The 15,624-nt window shown below is 51.8% G+C and overlaps 1 protein-coding gene across 1 annotated transcript in view; it reads right to left on the bottom strand.

Annotated features, from left to right (window-relative positions):
• SAMD4B (sterile alpha motif domain containing 4B) overlaps positions 1 to 15,032 on the bottom strand; it is a 45,107-nt gene extending 30,075 nt beyond the window's left edge. Inside the window, exon 1 of the mRNA XM_049787157.1 lies at positions 14,927 to 15,032. The gene's annotated coding sequence lies outside the window, so the exon portion shown is untranslated. The remainder of the gene's footprint in view (positions 1 to 14,926) is intronic.
• Positions 15,033 to 15,624: the final 592 nt, after the last annotated feature.

Genomic DNA, 15,624 nt, shown 5'->3' with positions numbered 1-15,624 from the left:
CCAAGATTCACCAGGAGTGGGCCCTGAGCACCACTTGGGTGACTGCCCCTCCAGAAAGAACAGACTAAGAAGTGTGTGTATGTGGGTGGATGGAATTGCAATGACCCAGAAGACAGCAAGTACATGGACAATGACCTGCTCACTAACTTTCTGGGTGTTTAAGGAGACAGGTATGGACAGAGAATCTCAAAGACTTGCAACAAGCCAGGAAGCCTGCTTGTCTCATCCAGCCCAATTCTCACACAGAGAAGGGCACAGCTTTGATCCCTAAGATCCTGCCCATCTCTACACTGTCAGTCCCGCCAGGCTTCTCTCCCTGACTCAACTCTGAGTTAGGAGGATTTCCTGGCAGCCTGCCCTGAGAAAAGGAGGCCTCAAAAGCCACAAGTTCCCAAGCAAGAACTAGCACTACCTCCTCTCAGGTAGGAATTAAGCAGCAGTCATGATTGGCAGACAACAGTCCCATTCTTTTATTATTGTTTGTTTGCTTGTTTGTTTTGGTTTGGGGAATCACACGGACATATTCCTACTTTCAAGTCTAAGGATCCCTTCTGGCAGTGTTCAAGGTACCACATAGGATGTGGGGGATCAAAAACAGGTCAACCACTTATTAAGGCAAGAGAGCTACTCACTGTGTTATCTCTCTGGTCCGATGACAAGCCCACTCTTTGGCATGTTTCTTTCTGGCCAATCCTCCTTAGTGTATTTTTTTTTGGGGGGGGGGGCACATCTAATGGTTCTCAGGGAGTACTCCTGGCTCTTCGCTCAGAAGCCACTCTCCTTGCAGGCCGGGGGGAACCACATAGAATGCCAAGATTCAAACCGGGGTTCGTCCTATATTGGCCACGTGCAAGGCAAACGCCTTACCGCGGTGCTATCACTTTGGCCTCCTCCTTAGTGTCTTGAGCCCCCGGTCTCCCTTCACATTTACCATCTATCTCACTTGTGACCAGAGATTTTGTTTCTATCCCCCTCTAGCTTTCAAGACCAAGGACTGTGTACAAAGACAGCTGAACCAGTTGGGCTTGGGTCTGAGTTAGGGCACTACAGCCTGTTCCCTAGAAGTCCATTCATCTGCTATGGAGGGAAATGGATACCTTGACAATGGCCGGAATGTACCTACCAGAAGATGTGGAACATGGAACAGAGCAAATAGTCCACCCAAAATATGAACTTAAGAATATAGATATGAGGGCCCGGAGAGATAGCACAGTGGTGTTTGCCTTGCAAGCAGCCGATCCAGGACCAAAGGTGGTTGGTTCGAATCCCGGTGTCCCATATGGTCCCCCGTGCCTGCCAGGAGCTATTTCTGAGCAGACAGCCAGGAGTAACCCCTGAGCACCACCGGGTGTGGCCCAAAAACCAAAAACCAAAAAAAAAAAAAGAATATAGATATGAAGTAGCCAGGAGAAGAGGGGTGAAATAAAACCTTGCTCCAAGTTAAGCCCTCCCAGAAGATTTGCTTTGTTTTTGGGTCAGGGCTTGCAGTACTCAGGGAATACTTCCAGCTAGGTGCCTGGGGATGACCCAGGTGGTGCTCAGAGATTTATCTACAGTTCAAACCCGGTCCTCTGAATTAAAAGCAGGTGTTCCAACCTGTCGAGCTTTCTCTGGCCCCCAGAAATATTTTTGAATAAACAATGCTTCCTGGCTTCCAATCCTTCCCTAATTCTTACCTGGGTCTCCAGATCCCTACAAGATTTTCTTTCTTTCTTTCTTTTATTTATTTATTTATTTATTTATTTATTTATTTATTTATTTATTTATTTATTTTTGGTTTAGGGTCACACCTGGTGATGCTCAGGGGTTACTCCTGGATATGCACTCAGAAATCACTCCTGGCTCAGGGAACTATATGGGATGCCGGGAATCGAACCCAGGTCCATCCTGGGCCAGCTGGGTGCAAGGCAAACGCCCTATCACTGTACTATCGCTCTGGCCCCCCCCAGAAGATTCCTGACTAGGTTCTTTATTGCTATCCAGACCTTCCCCAAGATCTTTCCATGATGGTACATCTTTCCATTGATGAGTACAATGGATAGGGCAAATGTATTGCACACAACCAAATCAGGTTTGATCCCTGGTACCCGATATGGTTTCCTAAATTGGCCTGGGGTAATCCCTGAGCACAGCACCACAAGTCAATCCTGAGCACTAGCTGGGTTTGCCCTCCCCCCCCCAATATAGAGCTTTCTGGCTGGCTCTTATTTGTCACTCAAGTTTCAACTCCATGAGGAATTGAGACTTCTCTGATTAGTCAATGTAATGAGTTTCTATTACATTAATCATATTTAGTGTATGTATATGTATATTTTTTCTTATACTTCTGGCACCCTCAAATAGTTTTTTTCCCCTCCCTCGCCAACAGAAAAGCTAGCATCGAACAGCATCCAGACCAACGATTAGCAAGAAACAGTGGACAACTCCTATTTGTTTTGAGAATTGAGTAGCTAAAGGAGTTTAAGTCACACTTGAGAATTCTACAATCCAGGGGGAGAGGAGGAGACTGAAGAGTAGGTGTGTAGTCTGGGAAAGAGATCTGGAAACATCCTAAGAGAAACATTGGAAAGGAACTTGCCCTCAGGCACATGAAGACTCAAGTGAGGCAGAAGTAACTGGAAATATGGAAAGGGGCAAGCCCATAGATGACTATTAGATTGTTTCTGCCTCCCGAAGAGCGTAAGAAAAGACAGCACTGGGCCGGAGAGATAGCATGGAGGTAAGGCATTTACCTTTCATGCAGAAGGTCATCGGTTCAAATCCCGGCGTCCCATATGGTCCCCCGTGCATGCCAGGAGCAATTTCTGAGCGCGGAGCCAGGAAAAACCCCTGAGCACTGCCGGGTGTGACCCAAAAACCACAAAAAAAAAAAAAAGAAAAAAAAAAAAAGAAAAGACAGCACCGAGTGGGGAGACCCGTGGGGAATGGGAGACAGAGCAAGTAAAAACAATTTCCTTCCAGGACTGTCCCAGGCACTGAGAAACTTGGGTCTTTCTATCAACTTCCCTTTTCTAACACGTGGGCTAAGGATCTGGAATGGATAGACCAACCGTGGTAATGGGGTGAGAGCTCACAGATAAACACAGCCGAAGGGAAGCGCTGGGAAGACACTGACAGCGAGTGACAAATAAACTGGGGGTGTACTATACGCAAGGGTGACCAGAGGAGAAGGAACGATGACTCTTTTATACAACTCTGTGCTCTTTAATTAGTTCCAAGTGAATATTACTTTCTTTTTTCCTTCTGGGTTTCCTACCCAGTGCTGAGGAGCTCGGGAGTCACTTCTAGAGACACTTGGCCTGATGCTGCTTTGGTGACTCTTCAGGCCATGCCACTCAGGGACCATGTGATACTGGGAACTGAATCTCAGACCCCTGGCTAGTCCCAATATATTACTCTTGAAAAAAAAAATGCTACTTTTGTCAATTTTTATCCCTAATGAAGCAAAATATCTTAGAGGAAAGTGGGGTCATACCATGCTGTATTCAGGGGGCCGGGCGGTGGCGCTAAAGGCAAGGTGTCTGCCTTGCCAGCGCTGGCCTAGGACGGACCGCGGTTCGATCCCCCGGTGTCCCATATGGTCCCCCAAAGCCAGGAGCGACTTCTGAGCGCATAGCCAGGAGTAACCCCTGAGCGTCACTGGGTGTGGCCCAAAAACCAAAAAAAAAAACAAAAAAACAAAAAAAAAAACCATGCTGTATTCAGGACTTACTCCTGGCTCTGCATTCAGGAATCCCTCCCAAGTGGAGTTAGTGGGATCATATAGGGTGCCAGGGACCAAGCCTAACTTGGTCACATGCAAGCCAAGCACCCTACCCACTATACTATATCACCCCGGCCCTTGAAGCAAAATAAACTTTTTATTTCAACTTTTAGGACTGGAGCGATAGCACCTTGCAGGCGGCCTACCCAAGCTCGATCCCCCAGTGTCCCATATGGTCCCCCGAGTCTTCCAGGAGTGATTTCTGAGCACAGAGCCAGGAGTAACCCAAGCACTGCTGGGTATGGGCCCAAAACCAAACAAACAAAATATAAACGTACTTTTAGGAAGATGAGAAAAGAGCGCCAGACCCATAGTACAACAGGTAGGGAGCTTACCCTACATGTGGCCAACCTGGGTTCAATCCCTAACATTCCACATGGTCCTCTGTAATTCCAGTCAGGAGTAACCCTTGAGTATAGTAAGATAATGTGCTCAAGGGAGAACACGGGCTTGAAGAGCAAGTGTGTCCATCCTTTCTGAGGGGAAAAGGGAAGGCACCCAGGGTCCCTCTGGTGATACGTGGCCAACCAGATTCATGGTCCAGTGACAGAGCCCAGCATGTGGTGCTTCTCATGACCATCGGTACTGTGGGGTCACTAGGGTTATATAGGTGATACTTTGAGGCCAGGAGGTGCTGAAGAGTGAGCTTCGGTAACACAGAACCCTCACCCGAGTTGTCTCCCGACTTTTGTGATTAAAAAAAAAAAAGTGTAGGCCCAGAGCGATAGCACAGCAATAGGGAATTTGCCTTGCACAAGGCTGACCCAGGATGGACCTGGTTTAATCTCCAGCATCCCCTATGGTCCCCCAAGCCAGGAGCGATTTTCTGAGCACAGAGCCAGGAGTAACCCTTGAGCATCACTGGGTGTGGCCAAAAAAACAAAACAAAACAAAACAAAATAAAAAGTGTGTGTGTGTGTGTGTGTGTGTGTTTTCTCTCCATGTTGGCTGATCTCTGTTTGCCCTGGATGAGGATGGCTGAGAGGTAGCTCACGTGCCCAACAAATCACTTCCCCTTCCCAGTCCCGGCTTTCTGCGGCTTTCAGTCCCGAGGAGACAGCAGCTGCCTCACCATAAGGAAGGGTTTTAAAATAATCTATCTGTCCAAGAATGGAACTGGCTGCCAGGGGAGGAGGTAATAAGCTCCCTTGGCTGCTGGAAGTGGTCAAGTGGAGGCCGGATGAACACCCCGGGAGTGGGAGGGATTCCTCCACCGGGTGGCACTCACAAGAGGACACTTACTATTTCCGAGGGAAGGTGGGGGGGGGGCCATGTTTGAGATGCCAACAGCATTTACGGCTAAGAGTGACCAAATCCACGCACTGACCAAAGTGGAGTGGACACCTGCTCATAAAGGCTTTTACGTCTCCTTAGCAATAGACTGGATGCCGCTCCCACCCCATGTCATCCCCAAATAACCACTGACTAAAAGATGAGACTCGTCGATCCTTGGGACTGAGTAGGGGGACAGGCAGGGGAAGAAAGGGAGAGAGGAAAAGAGAGAGAGGCGCAAGGGGCAGAGGGGTTAAGGGAGAAGAGAGACGGGGGAGAGCAAGAAAGGCAGCCATTGTTATTTAGTCTCATCAGTAGCTGCCACATGGGACTGGCCATGCACTCTCTGGTACTGTATGGGGATTGTTCCTTTTGGGGGGCTGTGGGTGGGTCACACCCAGTAATGTTGAGGGCTTCCTTCTGGCTCTGCACTCAGGGATCACTCCTAAAGGCTCAGGGGACCAGCTGAGGTGCCAGGGAAGGAACTGGGGTCAGCTGCATGCAAGACAAACACCCTACCTGATATACCATCTCTCTATCCCCATTTTAAGTCTTGGAAATGAAATGACATTCAAGTAGTGATACTAACCCACTATACAGAACAAAGCCCATGGTCCTTGGGCCAGATGAACTCACAGAGGAAAAACCCTGTCAGCCTCAGGCCAGTTTCTTGCAAAGTCACTCCAATCCACTGAGAACATCATTGCGGAGAAATCTGGCATAAAGAAGAGTTCAGCTATTCCCCAGGAACCATGAAGGGCTTTGGGGGAACAGTCATTATTAAATTCCTCCCTGGGAGAGACAGTATAGAAGATAGGGAGTTCAGAGTTGTTGTCTGTGGAAGGCCCTGGCTCTACTGGAGGGTGGGGGTGGGGGGCGGACAGGAATATTTCAAAGCTATTGCTGTCATGTTTAAGGGGGACCAAGAAACCTTTCTAAGAGCAAGGTGGGCTATGAGGCCAAAAAAACTGTATGGGAGGTGGGGGGGGGGGCAGGTGCTCCTTCCTTGGCCGCAACCAGCAGAAAGGGCCCAGCCAGAAGATCGATCCTCTGTTCTCACCAGCTCATTTGGAATATGTCTGACCTGCCAGGAACTGGAGCTGATACTTGCTGTTGTGACTTCTGGCCAGTTTCTTTCCCAGTGACACTTGTTTGTAAGAATGAAACAATATGGAAGGGCCTGAGAGATAGTACAAGTAGGGCGCTTGCCTTGAGTGGGCTGAAGGGATGACAGTGGATAAGGTGCTTGCTGGCACACGGCTGGTCTGAGTTTGATTCCTAGCATCCAGAGCATCACCAGGTGTGGCCCCCAAACAAAACAAAGAAACGGTGTACACAGTAGAGCCTGGCATAGTGCTGAAAACTGGTTGTGTTGTTGTGAACCATGTCTAATAAGCTCATTAGACCTTGATCCTAAAACCCAAAAAAATTCATACGGCACCCACCCACCCACCCCCGCCACCACAATCTAGTTCACATTTATCTATGTAGATATTATTCTCATTTTATAGTTAAGGAAACTGAAGTACAGTGGGTAAGTCACCTGTCTAGCACTGCACACAGCTGAGATTTATAAGGCCAACCATCAGGTTACAGCTCTGAGTAACTGCCCGTGACTAAGTAAGTCCATTGTGCCTAAGGCTACATCACTCTCTACCCTGCCAAGGTCTCAAGACACTTAAGGGGTCCTGCTGGCTCTTTTGATTTACAGTCCCCTGTATTCCGACTTTGAGGAACTCACACTTCAAGAACAAATTAATAGGATAGCAATCTAAATTTAATTCGTTATCCTGACCAGAAGAACATCAGAAGCCGAAGAAGTCCCATTTCTCCAAGGTAGAAACCTTTATTTTCAGAAACTACCCCCAGACATACATAGGCAAGGGATACAGTGGCCTCAGCAAAAGAAGAGACCTGTATATGAATGGTGGGGGCAGAGGAGGACAAGGTGAAAGGTGCTGAGAAAGACCTCCTGGTGCTAAGCACAGCCCGGGGAGCCCGGAAAACCCAGATTCCTTCCCTTACCCTCCAATATGTCCATCTGTCTAGAATTCTTTCTTCAGCCAGATGCTAACCCTCCCCGTTACTGCTCCAGATACCCAACTATCCTCTATATCCTTAGCCTCACACATGGGAATAGAATTAGTTTCTGTCAATTCAACTATGAAATCTCTGGAAACACCCAAAACAATCAAAACAAGTTATATTTTGGATCTTTTTTTTGCGGGAAGGCACACTTGTTAGTACTCAGAATCTACTCTAGGTCCTGTGCTTGGGTTTGCTCCAGAGGTGCTCAAGGGACCATGCAGTGCTCGGAGCTAAAGCTCAGCCTCCCACATACAAAATCTATATAGTCTCTGGAGTATCTCTGACCTGAAAATTCAATGTTTTGGGGAGTGTTTTTGAGTTACACCCAGTGGCCTTAGGGGACCATATGGGATGCCAAGGGATCACATCTGGGTCAACCATATGCAAATGTCCTACCCCACTGTGCTACTGCTTCAGCACCTGAAAATGTAATCTTCAAAATCATCTTTAAGGGGTCAGAGTGATAGTATGGTGGGTAGGGTATTTGCCTTACACAGGCAGACCTGGATTCAATCCCTGGCATCTCATGTGGTTCCTCAAGTACAGTCAGGAGTAATTTCTGATTGCAGAGCAGCAGTGACCCCAGAGCATCGCCAGGTGTGGCCCAAAACAAACAAAAGAAAACCCAAAGTCATCTTTGACTCTTACTCTCCCACTAAAATATATTCATTAGGTCTATTTTGAAAGGGAGGCAGGGAGTGTTGTTTTGGGGCCCACACCCAGCTGAGGCATCATTCCTGGCACTATTGAAGGTGCCAGGAATTGAACTCAAGACAGCCTTATGCAAGACAAGTGCCTTGCCCACTGGACTATCACTTTGGCCCTGCATGGTTTTTCTCTCTCTCTCTCTCTTTTTTTTTTTTTTTGGTTATTTTGGGCCACACCCATTTGATGCTCAGGGCTTACTCCTGGCTAAGCGCTCAGAAATTGCCCCTGGCTTGGGGGAACCATATGGGACACCAGGGATCGAACCTCGGTCATTCCTTGGCTAGCGCTTGCAAGGCAAACACCTTACCTCTAGTGCCACCTCGCCGGCCCCTTTATTCTCATATTTTAAATGAGCTTAATAACAAAACCTACTCAGAGTTGTGAGGCACAGAGGCTTTTCAGAGTAACTTGTTAGCCTTTAGTGTAAGCCCAACTCCTCTTTTTTTTTGGTTTTTTGGGCCACACCCGGCGGTGCTCAGAGGTTTCTCCTGGCTGTCTGCTCAGAAATAGCTCCTGGCAGGCACGGGGGACCATGTGGGACACCAGGATTCGAACCAACCACCTTTGGTCCTGGATCGGCTGCTTGCAAGGCAAACGCCAGCTGTGCTATCTCTCCGGGCCCGCCCAACTCCTCTTATTTTTGTTGTTTTTGGAGGCCACACCTGGCAATGCTCAGAGGTTACTCCTGGCTCTGTGCTCAGGAATCAATTCTAGAAGGATCATATGGGATGCTGGGTACTGAACATGGGTCAACTACGAGTGAGGCAAACGCCCTCCCGGCTGTGCTATCACTCCGGCTCTCCATCTCTTTGAATCCCATTACTAAACCTCAATGTGTCTGTTTTTTGCTAGCACCACCATATTTGGTCACATCCTATCTCATCTGGAGAAACGTAATCCCTAATCCCTCCTAACTTGCCTTCCTCCCTTCCTTGCCCATTTTCCTCACAAAAACCAGGGGATTTTCTTTTGTGTGTGTATGTGTACGTGTGTGTTTATTTGGTTTGGGGGCCACACCCAGCAGTGCTCATGGCACCATGAAGTGCAGGGATTGAACCTGATTCGGTCGTGTACAAGGTGAATTCCCTACCTGCTATCCTATAGCTCTGGCTTGAGCTTTCTTTTAAAAAGAAAAACAGATTATGGGGCAGACAGATAGTACAGGGGTTTAAGGCACTTGCTTTGTATGCAGCTTATCCCAGTTTGATCCCTAGCACCACATATTGTCTCCTGAGCACTGTCAGGAGTCAGTTCTGAGCACAGAGCCAGGAGTAAGCCCTGAGCACTGATGGGTATGGTTCTATGGTGCTAAGGTTCAACCCCAGGGCCTCACACATGCAAGAAAACTAACTTGTCACAGGTCACAAAACTGGTAAATGGCAAGGTGGACTGCAGAGCCTCTGAAGCCCCAGAGTCCTCATGGTCACTGAATTCCCCATGCCACATGGCACCCAACCCCATCAGGAAACAACACCGAACTGTGACTCATGGCCGCATCATCCATCACCTGAGAGACACAGAGCCCAGGGCCCTTCTGTTTATGTCACCAGTCCTCAGTTTCATCATCTGTAAAGTGGAGATAATGGTAGTTTACCAACCTACTGGGATTCCTGTGACTGTGACAAGACAACCCCTGTGAAACACTTCAACAGAGATTAGTGGATAATAGCCATGAGAGGTGGTGGCTATAAATAGTGTCACCCTGTGGGTCACCAAAGAGCAGCCAATGAATTGTGTTCTCTGATCTGTCCTTACCACCATGAAATGGAGTGATGGGGGGATGAAAGGTGGGGGGGGGGGTCCTATTTCTGACCTACTCCTGTCTGCTGCTTCCTTTGATTAGGAGCTCTGTCCCACTGCCCCAACTCTTGGGGATGGGGACATAGCCTCATCCAATTATCACCTCCGTTGGAAATCTCTCCAAATAAGAGGCTCCCTCTCCCAGTGCTGAGTCCCACAGCATGTGATCTGTATGCTCATGCTGCCCTACATACAGGCCCACCCCCTCTACTGGGCTAGGAGCGCCCTGAGGGCAGGCCCCAGCCTGGGATCTGTTCCTCCTTCTCAACCGAAGAGAAAGAGAATACCCTGAACAAAGGGGTGAGCCTTGGAGAGGCCCCAAATTTATACAAAGCTGGAAGAGAGGGTAGGGTAGGGGGAACAGAGAAGCTGATCAGGATGGGAGGAGGCAGGTCGCCAAGAACAGGCCCTGCTGGAGGTCTGAAGCAGGACAGCACAAAGAAAGGCCCTGCAAACAGGAGCAGGGCAGGCAGGGCAAGCAGCCTCTCCTGAAAGGCCCAGGGAGCTCAGGAGAGAAAGGGAGGTCAGGTGGGGTGGGAGGTAGGGAGACTAAGTGGTGAACCAGACACATCCCTAACACTACCCCAGGGAGGAGAAAGGGGAGCTCTAAAAACACTGGGAGAGGGGAGAGTCAGTAGAGAGTAAGGTGCTTGCCTTGCGTGTGGCCGCTGTGGTAAACCCGAGTTCAGCTCCCAACTCTCCATATGGTACCCCAAGCCCTGCCAGAACTCCCTGAGCAGATAGCAAGGAGTAAGCCCTGAGCAAAGCCAGGTGTATTTCTACCTCCATCCCCCAATAAAAAGAAAGAAAAAAAACAGTGGAGGGCTCTGGACTGAATGACCTAGAGCAGGGGTCACAAACTCAATTTACCTGCGGGCCGCAGGAGGCAAAGTTGGGGTGATCCTTGAATGCAAAGTAAGCCTTGAACATTGGGGCTTGTGACCCAAACATCTAAAACAAAACAAAACAAAAAAGATTCCTCTAGGGCAGGGCCATAAAATGTTGTACGGAGGGCCGCAAACGGCCTAAGGGCTGCGAGTTTGAGACCCCTGACCTAGAGTATGATGAAGACAGGAGCACTTTACGGGGACCATACCCACGTGGAGAGATGTGGACGACAAGATGCTGTGTGTTCTGGGGGGTGGGAGGGGCAAGCATCTTAAGCAGAGCACTAACATTGGGGAACTGGGCAGAGGGGAGGCCGGTGGGAAGCAGCTCGGAGAAAGATCCACAAGTGGACGATATCCAAGGTAGAAAGTGAGGTCATTGCCAGAGGGTGCGGTACTACCCCGGTGGAAAAGACAGGCTGGGGAGGATCCAGAAACAGAATATCTAGCGGTCAAGGCACTAGCCTAACACACCACCTACTCTGATCAGATCCCCAGCATCACAGAGGGTTCCCCCAGGCTCTGGCAGGAGTCACCGCTGAGCAAGCCTGGAGTAAGCCCTGAGCACCCAAACCAGAAAAATAACAATGATAAACAGAGGATTGAGAATCTTTCTCACAAGGGAGAAGCTCATGAAAAGAAGCCACAGGCACACCCTGAGGCAACTTTCGGGGAGCTTTCTGTGAGAGAAAAGAGACTTCTCCCCAAGGGGGTGAGATGGTTCCGAAGTAGAGACCCTTGGATCAGACTGCTGGCCGAGTGCCCAGACCCACCGAATAAAGTGCTGGTCACTCCCAGTTCCCGGTGATGCTCAGGCTGGTCCGGGAACCACGCTCGCTGCTACACTATGGGGGAAGCAAGGAGGCCCAGAGGAGAAACTGAAGAAGGCTTCTGAAAGGAAAAGAGGGGCAGCCCCTTGGGGCTGGAGAGATGGCATGGAGGTAGGGCAATTGCCTTGCGTGCAGAAGGACAGTGGTTCGAATCCCGGCATCCCAGATGGTCCCTGAGCCTGCCAGGAGCGATTTCTGAGCGTAGAGCCAGGAGGAACCCCTGAGCGCTGCCAGGTGTGATCCCAAAACCAAAAAAGGGGGGAGGGTAGCCTAAAAGAAGTCTCTAGGGAGGGTGTTCGGGGCTTTTGTTATCTGAAGAAGAAGGGGCTGGCACTTCAAAGGATGAAAGTGTCTCTCAAGTATCTTTTGGGGAGACGCAGGCACCCTAATAATACTCAGGAGACCTAAGAGTCACTCTGCCAACCAGGCTGACTAGTTCCATACTCGGCTGGTGATGAGGCATTGCTCAGGCCCAAGCAGTGCTGGGATCTCCCTGGGCAAACTTGGTGGTGCCTGAAGGGACCCCCACCTCCCACCTGGGGGATACAAGGCAGTGCTGAGGCTAGAACTTAGGGCCTATAGCCAGAGTACATTTGCCTTGCATGCGGGTTCATGAACCTTGCTGACCTGGGCTCAATCAACCCCTCCCCACCTGCATCCCACCAGGAATGATTCCTGAGCTCAAAGCCAGGAATCAGCCCTGAGCACCACTGGGTGTGGCCCCAAAACAAAATAAACTAACAAAAAAAACCCCAATTGGGGCCTTGAGAGAGCTCATGGTGCTGGAATGCAGGTTTTCATTCCTGGTGTACTGTACAGTCCCCCCAACACTACTGGGGGTGATACCCAAAGCCCTATTATGCAGGGTAGCCCCAAAACAAAATAAAGAACTCGAGGTGGGTCCGGAGAGATAGCACAGAGGTGTTTGCCTTGCAAGCAGCCGATCCAGGACCAAAGGTGGTTGGTTCGAATCCCGGTGTCCCATATGGTCCCCCGTGCCTGCCAGGAGCTATTTCTGAGCAGACAGCCTGAAGTAACCCCTGAGCACTGCCGGGTGTGGCCCAAAAACCAAAAAAAAAAAAAAAAAAAAGAACTCGAGGTGGGAGAAACTATAAAACTTCAGATGCAATGACCCCAGTCTGATCCCTAGCACCACAGGACCCCAGCATAACCACTTCCTTAGGCTTTGAACGGAGCCACTGTCCTGGTGAGCCAATGCCAGAGGGGTTCCCAGGCTTTAGGAGCTCAACTTGGGACACCAGCCCTCAAAGAAAGGACTTGGGGCCTGAGTTTTCTCCCTGACTCTCTCCAGCATCACCAGGCCTCCCACTGAACTGTGCAGTCTAGCTGGTCAAATACTGACGGAGTGGCCCCCGGGACCCCTGAGCACTGCCTAGGAACCACCACTCCCAGACATTTTCATTGAAAGGCTCTCAAGGGGAGGGACTGTTGAGAATGCTGGGGGCCTCTGGGAGAAGGCAGTTTAGACCCGAGAAGGCACTCTACCTTGACTTCAGTGGCGATGAGATATGTAAACTTGGGGTACTGATAGGGTCCTGGGCAGAATTCTTGGGGGGCACTGGTCAGGTAGAATGGGAGGAATGTCTCAACTGGGCTGTGGGTGAAGCGTGGTTTGAGAGGAAATTCCCCAAAGGGTACAGAGGGAGGTGTGACTGAGAGAAGGGTAACCCGAGGTTTTTTTTAGGCCCATCTCAGAGGGCTGAGGAGAAAGTGCTGAGAAAGGGGGGGCACCAGAGAGAAGATGGGCGTGCCTAGGCGAAGGCTGCTCAGCTGAGTCCTGAGAGGAAGGGGGGACTTGAGGGGTAAGAGAAAGATATGAAGAAACCTGTGAGGGGGCACTTGAGATGAAAAACCATCCAGCAAGGCAGAAAAGGGGTTCAAGAGGTTGGGAGTTGATGGGTCTCTGGAAGGGATCTTTCCAGACCATCACAGGAAAGCCTGTTGTGGGGCCCCCTGCTGAGCTTCTAGACAACCCCCCTGCTGAGCTGCTAGGGGTATGATCAGGGAATGGAAATCACCCTCCCTTGGGCAGGAGGTTGAGGGTCCCAGAGGTGGTGAGATTTAGCAATGTCACCTCCAAGTAGTATTAGAAAGAGGGGGGGTCCTTCCTGGAGGGTTACCGTAGATTGGGGGGGGGGTCTTCTAGAAACTCACAAAGAGCCCCTGGGAGGGAATTTCTTGGCATCCTAAAGAAATATCTGGATCCTATCATGAGTTGATTAGCAAAAATACTTTTTTTTATTATTATTATTTTAAAAAAGAAAGGGTCTTGAGAAAATGCTTTTCAACTATGGGAGGGTCCAGACGTTTCTAGAAAATTTCTGGACTGAGTCATTTGGAACAAGAGGTGGGTGGTGTCCAGGGAAGACTTGGGGTTTAAGTAAGTGTGATCTCTAGTGCATTTTAGGGTGATGATAATTCAGAGGGGGCTTGGGGAAGAGATTTGAGGGCTCAGTGGAAAAGACCTAAAGGATGACATCAGAGAAATCAGTGGAGGAGTGACGTGGACCATTTGGGGGTCTTGAGGAAGAATTCTGGGTGTGGGGAATGTGTAAAGACTGGTGTTTAGGGGCCCCTGACCTCCATTCTCCAGGGTCTGGATGGGAAGGGTTCTGAGACTGGGTGGGGTGGAGTGGGGGGGGGCCTAGACAGGGCGATGCCTGGTCTAATGGGGAGAGGGGAGATTCTGGGGTTCTGCGAAAGGAAGAGAACAGGGGGTGGGGGACTGACTGCGACAACCTCGAAGCGGGTCTGGAGGGGATTCGGGGGGGGGGGAAGGCCTGGGTTGGGGAGAGGTGACACACAGGGCGACACAGCCGAGTGGCCTGGGGGTGAGGGGGAAAGCCCCGGGGCGGGAGGGGCAGGATGGAGGGATTCTTTGGGGGGTGCTCTGGGCTTGCGATCACAAGCATTGGGCGATCACCGAAGGGGCCGGGAAAATGGGGGTTCTTTGGGGGGGTGCTCTGGGCTTGCGATCACAAGCATTGGGCGGTCTCCAGAGGGGCTGGGGAAAAAATGGGGGTTCATTGGGGGTGTACTGGGCTTGCGATCACAAGCATTGGGCCGTTTCTGGAGGGGCTGGGAGAATGGGGGGTTTACTGGGGTACTCGGGGCTTGCGATCACAAGCACTGGGCGGTCTCTGGAGGGTCCGGGAGAATGGGGGTTTATTGGGGGTGCTCTGGGCTTACGATCACAGGCATTGGGCGGTCTCTAGAGGCTCTGCAAGGGGTGATCTCGAACTGCAGGGGGGCCCTAAGACCGGGGCTGGGGTGTAGCCGATAGAAATGGCCCCCCCAAGAGGTGTTGGGGTGATCGGCGGGTGGCGCAGGAGAAAGGGGCCCCCCTGGGCGATGCCGGCCGGTGCGAGGATTTCGGGGGACAGCGTGAGCCTTGGGGGGGCTCGGCGGGGCCTCCCCAGGCCTCGGGGTCCCGGAGGGGGCGGGGCCGCCCGCGCGGCCTGGGGCGCCCTGGGGTGAGCCCCGCGCGCGCGCGCGCCCCGACCCGCCGCCGCCGCCGCCTCACGGCCGCCCGGCCCCGAGCCCGGCGCGCCACTCACCGCCTCCGCCGCCGCCTCGGCCGCCGCCGCTCGGGCCTCGTCCTCAAGCCGCCACCGTCGCCGCCGCCGTCGCCCCCTCGCAGGCCCGCGAGCTGCTCCCCTCCCTCCTCCCGCTCCGACCGCCGCCGCCGCCGCCGCCGTCGCGCTGCGTCACCGCGTCGTGCGTCACGCCCTTGGCCCCGCCCACCCGAGGCGGCCGCGCGCTCTGATTCGCCGAGGCCGCGGTGACGAGCGGCGCTTCCGCCAACGGGCGGCGAAGGGCAGAGCGGAGGGTGGGCGGGAGGGGTGGGTGTGTGGAGCCAAGCGGAGGGCCCGGCGGAGACGGCGGCGCCGCGGATTGGACGATGTCATTATTGTCCCGCCCCTAGAGCATTGTGATTGGTCTGCCACGGCGCTGACGGACAATCGGCGCGGCCGGAGCCTCCCGGAGGCACCACCCCTCCCCTCCCCGGCCAGGTGGGCGGGGCGCGCGCGGCTGTTGCCAAGGGCGACGGGCCAGGCGCGGCCCTGCGATTGGACCTCCCGTCCCGCAGGGGGCAGTCTCGCCGGCGCGGAGAGGAGCTAAATCACAATTTCTAATTCTGGCGTGGCCCTGCCCCGCCCTTAGGGATGGTCCCACCTTTAGTCTCTGGCGCTGCAGTGACACCCCCAATTTACACATACAAACATATACACTCTCTCAGGGTCCTCTGGAGTTT

This window comes from Suncus etruscus, chromosome 14 (assembly GCF_024139225.1).
Source record: "Suncus etruscus isolate mSunEtr1 chromosome 14, mSunEtr1.pri.cur, whole genome shotgun sequence".
Taxonomy (NCBI): domain Eukaryota; kingdom Metazoa; phylum Chordata; class Mammalia; order Eulipotyphla; family Soricidae; genus Suncus; species Suncus etruscus.
The sequence above is the reverse complement of the archived record's forward strand: the minus strand, read 5'-3'. Positions and strand labels throughout refer to the sequence as shown.